This window comes from Castor canadensis, chromosome 12 (assembly GCF_047511655.1).
Source record: "Castor canadensis chromosome 12, mCasCan1.hap1v2, whole genome shotgun sequence".
In the NCBI taxonomy this organism is placed as follows: Eukaryota; Metazoa; Chordata; class Mammalia; order Rodentia; family Castoridae; genus Castor; species Castor canadensis.
The window spans coordinates 25,420,942-25,438,057 of NC_133397.1; positions in this window are offsets into that span (position 1 = coordinate 25,420,942).

The following is a 17,116-nucleotide window of genomic DNA, read 5'->3' on the forward strand; positions in this document are numbered from 1 at the left end:
TTATCATGAGACACGGAGGTTAAAGTAAAATTTAACACTGTTGTGAGATACAGAAGTTTAGGTAAAACTTCAAAGCTAACGAAATTGAAAGTACTGACATCATTCTTTAGGAGAAAGGAAAAAGATGAGTGTAAATGAGCTAAATCCTCCTTGGTCATAGGAGGAAGTCAACTGACACTAACAGGTTAGGAGCCAGACTAAAACCAGGAAGATTTCAAAGTGATTGCTTTTGAGAAGCAAGGCTAAGCATGCGGATGGGAATGCAGTAAGTAGGAATGGAGCGCGGGGGTCCATTATAAACAATTTGTGGTTGGACGTGGTGGTGCAAGCTGGTAATCCTAGATACTCCAAAGGTGGAGATCATGATTCGAGGCCATCTCAACTAATGGTTGCATACAGTGGTATGCACCTGTCATCCCAGCTATGCAGAGAAGCACAAACAGGGGACTCACAGTCCAGGCCAGCCTGAAGCAAGACCCTATCTCAAAATATAACCAACACTAAAAGAACTGGTAGAGTGGCTTAAATGGTAGAGCACCTGCCTATCAATCACAAAGCCCTGAGTTCAACCCCCAGTACTGCCAAAAAAAGAAAACTGTGTATATATTAGCTTTATTTTTTATTTTAAAAGAAAAAATTATCCCCAAAAACAGTTATTAAAAACTTAAAATCCAAAATCCATGAAAAGTGTGGTATATCTCCGACTTATTTTTTACTGAAGAGAAATCTAATTCACACACAATTCAGTGTAGACCTTAACAGAGCACTGTAGAGTATATTTTTATATATATATTCATATACATTTTTACATTCATACATACATAAACATGCAATGTCCCTTTACCTTTTATATTTCAATGTATCTTTCCTAAGATCAGGGTTATCCTCTTTTAAAACTATAGTGGAGTTTAAGAAAGTTAACATTAATATACTTTTATCTTAATATGGATTATTTTTAATTTTATCAATTGTCCCAATGTCTATTATATAAACCATTTTTTTCCAGAAAAGAATGTGGATCATGTATTACATTGAGCTGTCTTGTTTCTTTGGTCTTCTTTAATCTAAAAAAAGTTTCTCAGCCTTTGTTATTCATGATGGTGATTTTTTTGAAGCTTATAGGTCATTTATTTTACAGAAATTTTTTATGAATGCAGTTATTTTATAGAATTTCTCTTGAATTGAATTTGCTTAATGTTTCCTCATGATTAGATTTGTATTATTCATTTTGGCTGGAGTGCTCTATAGTTATTGATTTCATTGATGATTTCTGAGATCTTGAATCTGCTGTCAGCTGTCTGATATTGTTATCCAAAGCCCTTTCATGAATAAATGCCCCTCCTTTTTTTGTCAGCTTCTGGTTGACTTCCAAATCCTTGAAATGACTTTTGTCAATTTTATGCTTAAAGAAGATATCAACTTCTAGCCAAAATTCCACTTCCCTTATACCTTTGGAGTTCATTCCTGCATATTGTACAGATCTAATTTTATCATTGAACAAATCAGTAAGTTAAAAATTTATTGTAGTTTTATTAGCATAAATAAATTGTAAAATAGGGTTTCATTGTGATATCTCCATACATGCATATAATGTACTTTGATCAAATTCACCCTCTTAACATTCTTTCCTTTCCTTTTAAAAAGGTTTAATGGGTTTCATTTAGCTATTTTCATATATATATATGTGTATATATATATGTGTGTGTATATATATATGTGTATATATATATGTGTATATATATATGTGTGTGTGTATATATATATATATATATATATATGCATTTTTTTTTACTGTGATCATATTTAACCACCATCACTTTATTTCCTTTCCCACTTCCCTTTTGGCTGGTCCCCCTCCACCACCAAACAGTCTCCTTTTCAATCATATATTGTTATTGTTATTATTTTAGGTCTAGAGTACACATATGAGCTTAAAACATAAGGTATTTGTCTTTTTGAGCTTGGTTTATCTTCTTCAACATCATAGTTTCCAGTATCATCCATTTTTCTCCAATTTTCTCCATTTTGAAGACAGGGTCTTGCTATGTAGCCCAGACTGACTTTGAAGATGTCTCTGCCTCCTGATTACTGAGATTACAGGCATGATCACCGTGCCTAGCTTTAAAAATTATTGTCGTTTTCAATCCTAGAAATTCCATTTTGTTCTTTTTGTACTTTCCCTTTCTCTAGTGAGAATTTCTATTTGTTAAGACATTGCCACCATATTTTCCTTTAATTCTTTGGACATGTGTACTAGCAATAGCTTTTTGAAGTCTTTGCTAGCTAAGTTCAACATCTGGGCCCATTCAGAATCCATTTCTGTTGACTTATCTTTTTTTTTCTTTGTATGTCTCATAATTTTTTTTGGAAATTTCACATTTTAGGCAATATGCTATGATGACTGAATTCTGATGACTCTTCCTGGCATTTGTTTTTTGTTGTTCTTCTTTGTTTTAGAGGAAGGAGGCAAGACATTTGCCTTAAACTTCAGAATCTCTCTCCCCCTTGGGGATTAACCACCAATGTCTCTGCTCAGTACTTTTATTCTTACCTTCATTAAAAAAAAAAAAACTGACTTCCTAGGGATCACATAGGTTAGTGGACAGCCAATGGTTTGTGTTGAGGTTGTTCTCTAACACCTTATTCCTCCAATCCTGTCCTCCATGCTCTGCTTTGTCTGTGTATAAGCATTTGGAGTTGAACTGGCTCTCAAGTCTGCCTTGACCTTCACTGTCCACTAGACTCTCCTGGGTCTCTCCTGAGCATGTACATGATCAGAGGGGGATGGAAAGCTCATATAGCATTTGCATGACTCCAAGTTCTAGGATCTCCTGACTTGCACCAATTTGCTGTGGGAGCACAACCTTAGTTTAACAGAGTTCTGGTTTTCTACTATTTACTGACAAAACTCTGGGTTTTTGCCTTCTCCCCTACATCGAGTCCTTTCCATTGGGCAGCAAAGCAGCTGTTTTTCCTGGTCAATTCTGCAGTAGTGAGATTATAATTTTTGCCAACAGATTTGTAGGGAAAGGCATAAGGGAAGGGGATGCTGGCACCCCAATGGGTAGTTTGTGGATTTTAATGTTCTTAGCAAAAGCTTTTAGTGAATAAATGCTCCTCCCTTTTTGTCAGCTTCCAATTGATTTTCAGATCCCTGAAATGACTTTTGTCCAGCTGTATGCTTATTTTGAGGAAAGAGGATGTGCCAACCTCTTGATGCCTGTAGCCAGAAATTCTATTTTCCCTCTGATACATTGGAGTTTATTCCTGAATATTGTATGGAACTAATTTTTATCATTTACTATATGACTATCTGGTTGTCTCAAATTACTTATTCAAATCTCTACCTTTTCTCTAGTGATTTAAGATGCATCCATTGCCATATGTTAAATTCCTATATTTAGTTTCTGAACTTTCTATTTTATTCTATTGGTTTGACTATTTGTATGCCATTGCTACACTGTTTTGTAGGATGTGTCTCTTTGTCTACCCTCACCCCACGTCGCTATTTCTTTTCACTGTTTCACGGCTATGCTAACACGTTTATTTTCCCACATGAACTTTTTGGATCACCTTCAGAAACAAAAAGTATATTATCAGTTTTATTGAGATTACAATAAATTTATAAATTAAGCAGAATCATGATACTGAAATATTCTACCCAAGAATCAGGGATATACTTCTGCTTGTTCTAGTCTATGACTCTCAGAAGTGTCTTCTCTCATATGGGACTCATATATTTCTTGTTAAGCTTATTCTAATATATTATATCTTTGTTTTTGTTATTGTCATAACCACATTTAAAATTCTAATAATATTGACATTCAGCCTCAAATCAGTACTCAGGCATGGTGAGATCAAAAGAACATGGATGTTACAGTCCTCTCAACCCAGATTCAAATTCTGACTTTTGTTCTCCTTTAACACATGAACTTAAACAACCTTAACCTGAGTTTCAGTCTCTTCACCTGTGAATGGGGATGTGTATTATATAGATCTAAGGGATATTGTGAGGACTGGAGGCATGGCTCAGGTGGTAGAGTGCCTGCTTTGTAAAGCATGAAGCCCTGAGTTCAAACCCTATTCCCACCAAAAGAAAAGAAAAAAGACTAAAGGATATTGTGTGGATGAGATGAGATAACTTATGTAAAATGACCCCCACACAAAGTTGTCACCAACACTTCTTTTCATGATGTAATCATTGATTTTTGAAACCTGGTTGTTTATTTTTAAAGTATTTCAGAGTCTGTTTCTATCCTCACAGATAGGTGTGTTGAATCTCTTGCTGAATAAAGACTTATCAATAAACTGGTGGGAGAAGGACCAGTGCGCAGACAAATGAAGCAGAGTGTGTTACTTGCTCTTTTAGAGTAGGAAGTATTTGAATACATGGAATGTGCTTGCTTTTCAGGTTTCTTAGTAACCACCAAACTCCCACTTTAGGAATATTTCATTGGCAAAGAAATTCACATTCTAAAGCACACACTCTCCCCTCCCTTTTCAAGTTCCAGGAGGTGGGAAGAGGAAGAAATCCCACCAAATTTCCGGCAGCGTTTCAAGGTCTCCTCCAGCCCCAGAATTTATTCACAGCTCACAGTCCCCCCACTATTTCATCCAGCAGGCTCTTTTTATTCCTGTCTCTGTTTGTTCGCTGTAAAGCTGACGTAATCATCCTTAATGCCAGGTAAGATGCTTTGAGATCCTAAGGTGAAAGGATTTGGACCCATAACATGGAGTTTGGGACTGTTTGATGGTACACATCTCTGAACCCTTCATTCAGCACTGAACAGCCCTATAATTCTGCTCCCTTTCAAAATAAATGTACTGCGTGGGAAGCTGGGGCATACTGTCTTTAAAGACACCAAATGTCCTATGTTCAGAAAACAGCCTGTTCCTTTTAAGACAGCATTTGGTTGCAGCTCCAGATTCCCTGAGCCAAACAAAACCTCCCAGAGCAGCTGGGGGATACAGGTGCTTCCCAGCTTCTCCAGATTCACACCTGGGGCGAGAACAGAGAACATTCACTGGTTGCATTCTTTGCTGGCCTCCATCTCTTCCCCACTCTAAACTGTAAACAGCTGCCCCTGCCCAGTGTTACTTACCCATGACCCCCACAAGCTTTAGATCTGGTAAACCAAGATGGAGTGGTTTCCTCTTAATGGTGGTTTTCACACTCTTTTTTGGCAGTAGAATCTTCTCAAATTGAGGTTTCTTCATGAAATCCAAACTATATAACAAGTAGTAGGAAGTGTAGACACAGGGTGTAATGGGTGCTTTTGCTGAGGAGCACTGGCTCCTTACTTGGGCCCAGGAATTAACTAAAGGTAGATAGCAGTTAGATGATTGCTACCCCCCCTTTTTATAGAAAAGGAAGGAACAAATTGACAGTGGGGAAGATGTAACTAAGACTACAAAAGGGAAAAATTTTGGTGTAGCTAGCTTGCATCTTGGCTTGGCTAGTTTACTCTGCTTGTTATTCAAACTAACATTTCTTTTCCTCCTTTGTCTCTGTCTCTGTCTACATGCTGGAGAGACCAAGGTTAACACTCTTTACAATTAAATTAGTCTTCTCATTATCTCTCTCTGACCACCAAGAAGGAATAAACCTGTCAACCAATACATAGGGCTTCAGTAAACCAGGAGAACCAAGGCCAGCATATATTGTGGGACATGTATTTTGTCACATACCTTGAACTGAGCTCCTGAACTCCCCTTTAAAAAGCAGACATTTTCTCTCAGCAGTGGAATGACAGAGTTTGAGAGGCTGACTAACCCTGTTCTCTCCTTCATCTGATGAATAAACCTTATTTCCTTTTCCTATAAACCCTACTCTTGTCATTTATGAATTGGCATTGAGGCCAGGGCACCAGTTTTCCTGTAACAAGGGAGGTTGAAGCTGCAGGACGCTGTTGATTCACCCATCCCCTTCCACCACACCCACATGGTGGGGCCAAGTCACATTCACAGAACCCTGGGGCTGTTTGCAACATAATCTGAAAATAAATGGCAGGGGAAAAAAAGAATAAATTTAGCTCTATAGCTGAGGATTAAAAATGAGATTATAGCACCAGAAGACATTCCTAATAAAAAGTTGTGATAAAAAGAAGCACTTAAACTTTAGAGACCAATGGGAGCCATGGCATTTAGTGTACACTATCTCTCTGCCCTTCATCTGATTTTCAGTTCCTTCTCCAGATAAGGGTTAATGAACTTGATCCATTCCCTTAGGTCTTTCTATGCAGTCATTGGCAAAGATCTTTCTTCCTCCAATAACATTCTATCAGGAATAATGGGGACTGATGACAAAATGTCTTTGCTTCATAAAAACTCACGTTTTACAATATTTGTATGAGCCAAAATGTAATCCCAATTATAACTATATTTAAAATAATTATTCATTCACATATAGTCATTCTCCTTTATTGGAGTCTAAACCTGTACTTGCAACTGATTAAGGCTTCCATGTTTTATTAGTTTGTATATGATGCATTTATTACCTCTGCTGTGCGATCTATCCTCCCTAAAACTTGTTCAAGGTAAGAACATGATTTTTAAATGGTATCTGTGTGCAAATTATATTAGCACATCCAAATTAAATTGTTTTTACTTTAATGTCTAGTGTCAAGCAGACAAATACCCAATTTGAATTCTTGGGAATAGAGAAAATGGTATTACAACTATCAACATAATAACATGCTTAAAATCTGAAATTTAGGGAAAGTTAGGAATATATACACTAGAGTTTTGCCTCATAAACTCATTTTCATCTTAAAACTGGTCTTGAGACTTCTGGATTAAAAAAAATCAGCACATTGCTTGCAGAGAGAAGACTGGCTGTGGGCAGAAGATGGGGAGAGAGGAGGAAAGAAAACTAGCCCTACCTTCAAACTCTGTTCTTCTTACCATTTTTTTTCCTTTGTGTATCTCCAACCTGGTTCCTCCCAGCTTGTGTTAATTATACTGTTGATTTCATCATTATTTAATGTATACATCACTTTCACACCTGTCTCATATCATTCTCTTCTCATAATAATTCCAGGACATATGGGGAACAGTCCTCTTCATACCCATTCTTCTGAGGAGGAAACAGCACTCCTGCTGCCTGGCAAAACTGGGATCCAGAACCCCTCCCACTGCCCTGTCCAGTACTGATGTCACAGATGCTGACATCCTGGGCCCCGCTACTCTACCAGGCATGTCTGGAGAACTTCCCAGGAGCAGGATGGAGGTCTGAGGGATGCTGCCCTGTACAGCCTGCTCCTCATGAGGACCACTGACTGCAGTCTGAAGACCTTCCTTCTGGTTTAATTCTTGACCCTGCCTGAGTCACTTAGTAACTTCAGAGGCTTTACTCATTTTGTCTAGGCCCCAGGTACCATTCATAATCTAGGGATGTCAATGTACCTGCTCACAGGTGCCCTAGGGAACTCAACATAATACACAGCACTTGTGAAAGTGGTTTCCAAGCTGATGGTTTGACAGCATTGTATCTCTAGGTCCTGAACTGCCCTCCTTTGAATCCTGACTTGGGAATTATCATCCTTCAGAGTCACCACAAGCCAGCCTGGCACAGGACCTTGGGAAGAATCAGGGCAGCACTGGTACCCTGACCTCACCCTGGGAATCTGCCAAGGTGGCTTCTCCAGAGGAGCCCTTCCTGCCTAGGAGCAGCTCCCCAGTTATGTCACAGGTGAGCCTCTTTCCTCTGTTCCCTACCATGCAAGTGTTTCCCCAAGGGTCCAACAGTGATTGGAGGAAGAAGCAGCCACAGCTCTGAGAAGGGGTGAGTCAGCCCACACTCTCACCCCCTGAAAACTGCTAAGCAGCCAAGACACAGAAGAGAGTGAGTGGACCATGGGCAGGTGGGGCGTAGAGCAGGCAGAGCTAAGCAGCAGCTGTTTCTGAGGCTCAGGTCCCAGGGCCTGCTGCTCTCCCTCTCCCCTCCCGCTGGACACCCTCAGGACAAGCTTAGGATGCTCCCCTAGCTCATTAAATGTTTATCTGGTTAAAGCTTAAAAAAAAGGGGGGGGGTTAGGCTGGTCTGGGCTTGAGAAATCTGAAATGCTAATGGTGCCAAGTTAGGGCAGTTTAGATCCTAAACTGTTGCTGGAAGAAGGATACAGGTTAACTGTATTGGGGAGGGGGAGAGAGGAGGGAGGTGATCCCCGGGCCTGCTTTAAGCTGCACATCACACACTACTGGTTTGTTTTTAGATGTGTCTCTGACTGCTTTTCAGATGGAAGGCTGTCTGAGATCACAGACACTCAGGGTGGGAGAGGCAGCTACCTTGATGCTCCTTCATTTTCATAATGGCTCCTGGAAGAGTCCAGAGACTTTTGCCTCTAAGCCTGGCCTGAAAGTTGTATCCAAGGCAGAGTTGGGGGCCAGCTACAAGGAACCCCACCTGGGGAATTTTCTTCTTATCACCTATCTAAGATGTTCTGGGGGGGCTGGCATTGATTCGTACTAGACTCTGAGCTGTTAGCCCATTTGCATGCAGTGTTTCATTTAATCTTTGCACCAGTTGTGTATATAGGAACAATGAGGAAACCGGCTCACTCATGCAAGTCAACACAGCTTGCAAGTGGAACAAAGCTGACCCAGGTCTGGGGACTGACCTCAGAGCCTGTACTCCTTGCCAGCCTGCTGTTCTGTGCTGCCTTCCATCATGAACAGGCTTAACTAAATGAGGTCTGGGGGGTCTTTTAAAGAGGAAGTCAAAAGGCCTATTCACTGAGCCCCCTACTCTGTGCTAGACTTCTGAAGTCATTTTCTCACATTTTTTGACAAGCCTATGAAATAAATACTCTTCTCCCCAGTTTACAGATTAGAAAACTGAGACTCATTCAAGTTATCAAACTAGAATCTGAGCCCAGGTCTGCCTGCCCTGCACCTCTTCCTGGGCTGCTCTGATTGTTTATTTTTGATTCTCATTTCATGCTTAGAGTTTTCTAGCAAAAGCATTAAAAGGAGAGGAAGCCCCTGGGGACAGGATTAAGGGGGAATGAAAACATGAGTTTAGGCTGGGCAGTGACATTCCAGAGAAGTTTCTACAAATCCCCAAATCCTAGGAGTTGCTGACCCTAATTTTGAGAATCTTAGTTTCAGAATTATTAATCCAGAGAGTCTAAGCTATAAAGTCACATGTTTTTTAAAAGTCCCCCAAGAGACAACACCAGACCAAGAGTAAGCCAGTTATCCCACTCTTGGGATCTCAGTTTCCTAAAAAAGTCCTCCTAAAATCCCTTCCACCACTGTTCTCTTATCCCATGGTCAGATCTATCCTTGTCTATGATAGGGTCTCCCAGTGGAGATGTCCTGATATATGAACTGTGAAGCACGTTGCAAATAGTTTGTTTTTAATATTAGATGCACCAAAGCGGAGACCACTCAAGTAACATCTCCCTCTCTTTATATGTGAGCAGGACAGAAGGAAGCGGAATGGCACAGGTACAAATTACTGGTGATCCCAAGTGAGTGTAGGTGATGAGTCAGTGTATTACAGAGCTGTACATCCTGAAGAGCCATTTTTGTTGGGTCTTAAAGGACTCGGAGGAGAGTTTCCCAGGGAAGAAGGGCCTACCAGGGACACAGTCCATTCAAATGGTCTTCGCCAACTGCACTGACTCTAGTCTATCCAGCCCCATGGAGCCACTCCTATAGCATTCTCAAGGGGGCTCTGCTTGCCAGGGTTGCCAGTTCACAATGAAACCTGACAGGTAGGCTCCTGAGAGACCCAGGGAGGATGCGTTGCAGGACTGCAATATCCAGGGACCTCTGGGGCAGGAGACATTCTTCTTTTAGCAACTTTTTCCAGATTCTGAGAACTTATCCTATTATTCTTTGTTCCCTGCCCAGACCTGCCTAGCTTTGTCCAAGTCCTACCTAGCCCTGCTCTCTGCCCTATTCTAACCAGCCCTAATAGCCCTGCCAAGTTCTACCCTGGCCTGACCTGACCTCCCAAGCTCTGACCAATTCTGATGACATCTGTCCCAGCCTGCTCAGCACAGCACAGCTATGCCTTGTTCTGTCCAGTACTGTCTGGTCCTGCCCACCTCTGCTTTGCCCAGCTAAGCTCCGTTCAGTCCAGTTCCTATGCTGTTCCATTCTGCCTGGCCAGTTCAGTCCTGACCAGCCAGGCCTGCCTGCCCACTCCTGCAGGCCTAGCACTGCCCTGCCCTGAAACCCTGTCCAGGTCCATGTTCTGTCCTGTCCTGTGCTGCCTTGCCTGGGTCTGGTGCAGTATCCTCCATCCCTCCAGAGAGCTCAGAAGAAACCTTTCTCTAAGACACACACAATGCCCTCTCTAAGGCCTTATATGAGACACTGTTTATAATGTACTCCTGCATCTGTGTTAAAAACAGGGGGAGCACAGAGTTGCTATATGACCCTCTGTATGGAAACCTTGGCAGAAGCTCCACTCTGGACTCACTATAAGTATTGTGCTTATTTTAATCAATTGGATTGTTTTTCACTTGTGATTCGATGACAGTTCTCATTGCAGGGCCTTACAAGGGGCCAAATGAACGTCAGGCCCTTCCAAGTGGATTGGTCTTCAGATGTGCATTTGGACAGGAACCTTTTTCCATCTAACAGGGATGAACTTTTTTTTTCTATTTGTTTCTGCCCTGCTTCACACACACACACCCTTTCTAATTTTACAGGTGATTTGTTTTTCTTTGCAAAATACCCTGAATTCTTTTTAGAAGGAAATTGGGCACAAATTGTGGCAAACACTTTGCAGTGTTATATGGCTAGATAGAGGCCCCTATACTCTTTCACACACCTGGACTAGACAGTTTCAAGCCTTCCCCAAAGCCTGTGGCATTCCATTCTACATACAGTTGCTGTGTAGGAGACAGGTCACCCAGCATAGAGTAGAATTTCACTTAGCAGGGAGTGATTGTGCCCAAGAGGAAGAACTGTCTTGTAAGTGCCTATAAAATTGGTTGTACTTGCTTTGGGGACTTTAAAGAATCAAGTGGAAAAAAAGATCTGCAACAGACAAAATGATTGATTGACAGCCTTAAGTTTCTTAGGTGTAGAGCTTATTAAAGCAAGTATCTTAAGGCAGAGGAAGGGAGGAGCCAAATAGATTCAGGAAGACAAAACAATACAAGTGAATATCAAGTTGCATGCAATGAGCAAAATGTACATTTCAGTGTCATCTTCACCATCATCAAGAAGGAGCAGAATTCATGGGATCCCACTATGGGGAGAGTCTGAGGATACTGAAGGGAGAAAGATGATTTTTACTCAAAGATCTCCATCCATACTGGAGAAAGAAATCAGAGAGATAAGAAATCAGGTGGTGCAAAATTGCCCATCCTGAGTGTCCAGTTGTTAATGGGGAAAAGAGGACCGTATGGAACTCTTTACTCAAGGAGGTTTTAGGAACTACCTTCACCGCTCGTGCCAAGAGTAGATGGGAACAGGCAAACACTAGGGTAAGGAGTGTTTGCCCTTGTTTCAGCAGTCCAGGAGCCCAGAGCAGGGTGGTGACAGAGGTAGCAGAAAGGAAACAATGTATGCCACTGACCACAGTACAAAGTCAAAGGGAGCCTCACCATGCATACATTGAATCTGCACATATCCAACTACTGGAAAGAGAAAGGGAGGGTGAAGAAAAGGAGGGAAACAGGGAGAGGGATAGTAAGAGGGGGGAGAGAAAGAGAGAGAGAGAGAGCCATTTAAAATGTGCAGCCTCATTTGCCTGGTCCTACTCTAGGAGCCAGAGCTAGGAAGCTGTGAGTTCCTCCTTTGAGCTCAGCTCCACATCTCTCAGAGTGTGAGCATTCACAGCAGAACCCTGTAAGTCTAAGGTTTGCACATGCTACATAGGTCCCTAAATCCATATGTCTTGTACCTTATGGGTAATCTAAGGAATTGTAAGGAGTAGCTGACTCCTTACAATAATAGTTCACTTCTCCATTACAGATTTTGAACTGCTCCTCCCCTAAGATGCAATAGGTGCTTGGTGCACTTTTGATGAATGACTGGCTAAAGAGAAGAAGCAAAGATAAGACTAAGCCTTAGATTGTGATTTGAGGTGATTAAAAGAGCCAGTAAGAGGATCATAGAAGCACAGAGTTGTTGCTGGTTTTGAAGAAATTTCAGCAGCTTTCACTCTTTGTGGCTTTCATGTCATTACACATTTCATTCTCCAACCTAAAGTTCCTGTCATCATTCTCCACCTGAATTACTTCTTCCTTTCCTTCAAGACTCAACCTAAACATCATATCCTTAGGTAATGTGGATTTTGGAGCCACGGGTTGGTAAAAAAATTTACAGAGAGTAGGAGAAAACTGATTTATTAGGATGCCATTGAATGGCGGGCAGCTTTGCAAAGGGCACAGAATTCTGAGGCAGGGTTTAGAGTAAGTTTTATGCCTCAGGTTAGGCCACTTTTAATTAGCCATCTCCACTTTTGTGGACCTTACTGATTGGTTGTCTCTTCCTGGAATCATGGTTTGAATTTCTCAAGGGAACATTTCTGTTCTATCTGAGCCTCCCAGGGAGCTGGATCCACCCCCCCACATTCCATCCATTCCTTGGTATTTCTTTGCCATTTTTCCTTAAAATGAAGGCCTCCTCCACAGCTAAGTCTTTTCTAGACACAGTGGAGATTCAGGCACTTTGTTCTCTCAACACATAGTATATATAGTGTATATTCTACTATAGAACCCATCAGTAAATGCTTTATGATTATTTATTTCAGTGTATCCAGGCTCCACTGCCTGGAACATACTGTAAATTAAGGGGGTGAGTTTGGTTAGAGACCAACTGAGACTGGCAAGACACCCAGCATGGTAGATTGCAAGATTGGTCCTAACTATTCCCTGTACCAGAGTAGCACACTTATACCATGGCCCCAGGGAAGGGAAAGTGTACTTCCTTGCCACTTGATAGTGATTTTGTCCAGCAGTTTTCAAAGTGTGTAATGCAAACATCTGAAAGGGGGGAGAATTCCCAAGACTTTTAGGGAGGCTATGGTTTCAAAACTATTTTCATAATCATACTAACACATTATTTGTTCTTTTCACTAAGTTGACAATTTCAGCAACTCTGAAGAGAACTGCTAGTACCTTAGCATAAATCACGACTGTACCACCTACTGGCACAAAAACAGACATAAAGACCAGGGGAACAGAATAGAGGACCCAGATATGAAGCCACACAACTATAACCAACTTGTCTTTGACAAAGGCGATAAAATATATGATGGAGAAATAGCAGCCTCTTCAACAAAAACTGCTGGGAAAACTGGTTAGCAGTCTGCAAAAAACTGAAACTAGATCCATGTATATCACCCTATACCAATATTAACTCAAAATGGATCAAGGATCTTAATATCAGACCTCAAACTCTACAGTTGATACAGGAAAGAGTAGGAAATACTCTGGAGTTAGTAGGTATAGGTAAGAATTTTCTCAATGGAACCCCAGCAGCACAGCAACTAAGAGATAGCATAGATAAATGGGACTTGATAAAACTAAAAAGCTTCTGCTCAACAAAAGAAATGGTCTCTAAACTGAAGAGAACACCCACAGAGTGGGAAAAAATATTGCCAGCTACATATCAGACAAAGGACTGATAACCAGAATATATAGGGAACTTAAAAAACTAAATTCTCTCAAAACTAATGAACCAATAAAGAAATGGGCAAGTGAACTAAACAGAACTTTCTCAAAAGAAGAAATTCAAATGGCCAAAAAACACATGAAAAAATGCTCACCATCTCTAGCAATAAAGGAAATGCAAACCAAAACCACACTAAGATTCCACCTCACCCCTGTTAGAATAGCCATCATTAGCAACACCACCAACAACAGGTGTTGGTGAGGATGCGAGGAAAAAGGAACCCTCTTACACTGTTGGTGGGAATGTAAACTAGTACAACCACTCTGGAAAAAAATTTGGAGGCTACTTAAAAAGCTAGACATTGATCTACCATTTGATCCAGCAATACCACTCTTGGGGATATACTCAAAAGACTGTGACACAGGTTACTCCAGAGGCACCTGCACACCCATGTTTATTGCAGCACTATTCACAATAGCCAAGTTATGGAAACAGCCAAGATGCCCCACCACTGACGAATGGATCAAGAAAATGTGGTATCTATACACAATGGAATTTTATGCAGCCATGAAGAAGAATGAAATGTTATCATTTGCTGGTAAATGGATGGAATTGGAGAACGTCATTCTGAGTGAGGTTAGCCTGGCCCAGAAGACCAAAAATCGTATGTTCTCCCTCATATGTGGACATTAGATCAAGGGCAAACACAACAAGGGGATTGAACTTTGATCACAAGATAAAAGCGAGAGCACACAAGGGAGATATAAGGATAGGTAAGACACCTAAAAAAATTAGTTAGCATTAGTTGCCCTCAACGCAGAGAAACTAAAGCAGGTACCTTAAAAGCAACTGAGGCCAATAGGAGAAGGGGACCAGGAACTAGAGAAAAGGTGAGATCAAGAAGAATTAACCTAGAAGGTAACACACATGCACAGGAAATCAATGTGAGTCAACTCCCTGTATAGCTATCCTTATCTCAACTAGCAAAAACCCTTGTTCCTTCCTATTGCTTATACTCTCTCTTCAACAAAATTAGAGATAAGGGCAAAATAGTTTCCGCTAAGTATTGAGGGGTAGGGGGGAAGAGGGAGGGGGCCAGGTGGGTGGTAAGGGAGGGGGTGGGGGCAGGGGGAGAAATGACCCAAGCCTTGTATGCACATATGAATAATAAAAAAATTAAAAAATTTAAAAAAGACTCTACCACCAAACTACATCAGTAGTCCTAGTATTTACCATCACTCACTCATGGCAAAGACAAATGCCAGTCTCTCTGGAAATTTCCTTGATGAAGCAGTAGACTCTGTCTTAATGTTACTCATTTTTATTTTGGTGGTACTGGAGTTTGAACTCAAGCCTCCCACTTGCTAGACAGGCACTCTACCAATTGAGCCATGTCCACCATCCTCAGCACCCCCCGTCCCAGCACTTTTTTGTTTTATATGCTTCCCATATAGCTGGGATTAAAAGGCATACTGCGATGCTTGGCTTGTTGATTGGAATAAGGTCTAACTTTACCTGGACTGGCCTTGAATTGTAATCCCCCTGATCATTATATCCTAAATAGCTGGGATTACATTACAGGTGTATGCCACATGCCCAGCTAATGTTATTAAATCTTGGTGCTTGAGTAAACATCTTTCAAAAGTTTGTGTGAGGAAGTAGAAAGTTAATCATAAAGTACCTCTGCTACATCCCCAAGTACTGGTGTCTGTTTGGGGAAAATCTGTCCTGTGATGGAGCTGTGAGTTTCATTAGCTACACTGTCCAGAGAGTATTATTTCTACTTGAAAGAATAACTAGCAAACTGCCACTGTTCAGACCTATGCATTTAGCAGACACTTTGTCAAAACCAAGCAGACTGTCATTTCTAGGAAAACACCTGACAATACTTGTAGCTAATGATACAATTTGTGCTTTCAAGCCAAAATTAGAATTTTGTAAAACATGTTTTATCAGGGTACTAATGAGGCAGATTCCTTTTCGATATTTGACAGACCCTACCTGTCTTTTTTTCTCTTGCCCTACATTGGGCAAGCTGATGAGCAAGCCCAAGTATTCTCTCCTGTGTGCCAATACAGAAGTTTACACCACACAAACCATAGCCAAGCACAAGAGCATTTACTCTGCTTCAGCCCCCAACTACAATAAAAAAACAAAGTCACTTTTCTCTTGTTTAACTCAGGTAATTTCAGAGTGATTTGGGGGTTCTGTACTGCTTTTTCCAGAAAGCCTCAATATATGTGGAATGAATTCTTCATATTTTCTTAGTATATATGTGGCACCATTATTCTGGACATTCAAGCCAATTTTGAGTGAGGGGTTGGTCCAGCCCTCTGTGGATAACCACAAGACAATGGGTGCCATGAGAAGGATAATCTATATAATGACCACAAACCAGGGGTCTTTCTTCTCTGGCTTTTAGCTTGTCAGCTCTGTAGCCTGCCTGCAGTGTGTTTGGAGCTGCTGCCTGCTGGCCATGTGTATTTGAGTTGTGCTGCTATCTCCTAGCGAACTTGTACTTTGAGCTGTGCTAGTTTGTGCTGCATTTTCCAGAGACTGTTGTAGGTTTCACTAGCCTAAATCAGAAGCTTCAGCAATTGGCATTTAGGGACAAGGGATCCTAAATAGGATTGGGAACCTAGGTAGTGTGTCATGGCCTAGAGCTATCCATGTCTCAGATTGAATTATGAGTCTTGATTCTAGCATAAACTGAGGCTGACTGATTCTAGGCTTAGAGAAGGACTTCTGCTCTCTGGCTGTTGTTTGTGAGTTCCAACAGATGTTCACCCCTGTTCTATAGAGCTCAGAGGGTGAAACTGGTTCCCTGTGTGACTCATGGATATCCCTGGGGTTCTCGCATATGAAGAAAAGCATCTAACTTGCCATGTCCTGAGGTACAAGGCCCAAGGGCACCTGACTCATTAGGACTCCTTGAGGTTTAAAGTGTCACTGCTATTGCTATTACTTCGCTTGTCACAAAACCAGATCCTGACCTTACCATTATAGTAGAGGAAACCTGATGCTCCAAGGCACAGATCATAATGCAAAGTAGACCACAATATTTCACCCTGGTTTTCCCAAAGGGGCCAATGTACATTTATTGGAAAATTGAAAAAATAATCACCAAAGATTCTGGATGCCACTGTTGAATATCCTGCTAAATGACCAGTCCAACTCCACCAGGACCCAAGGTCCCTGAGTCTTCAAAACAGGTGGAGACATTACAGGATGTGGGTATGTTGCAGGGAATGAGGGTGAAATTCCTGATCCTGATGAAGTCAACTGGGATTCTCTAGATAGAGAAGCTAAAAATAGGATAGGGAAAATACTTCCCTGAAGTATTTCTCATGACTACACAAAAAAAATTTTTATTCAAGTAGAAGAAACAGAGGTGTGCAACTTGGACTGACTGAAAATTTACTAAAAGAATTTGCGCAACAGGAAAATGAACATGGAACCAATTGGTTTTTGTACCTGCATAGTACTAGTTCAAAATTAAGTTTAATATCTGTTGAGAGGAACCAATTGGCAGGCA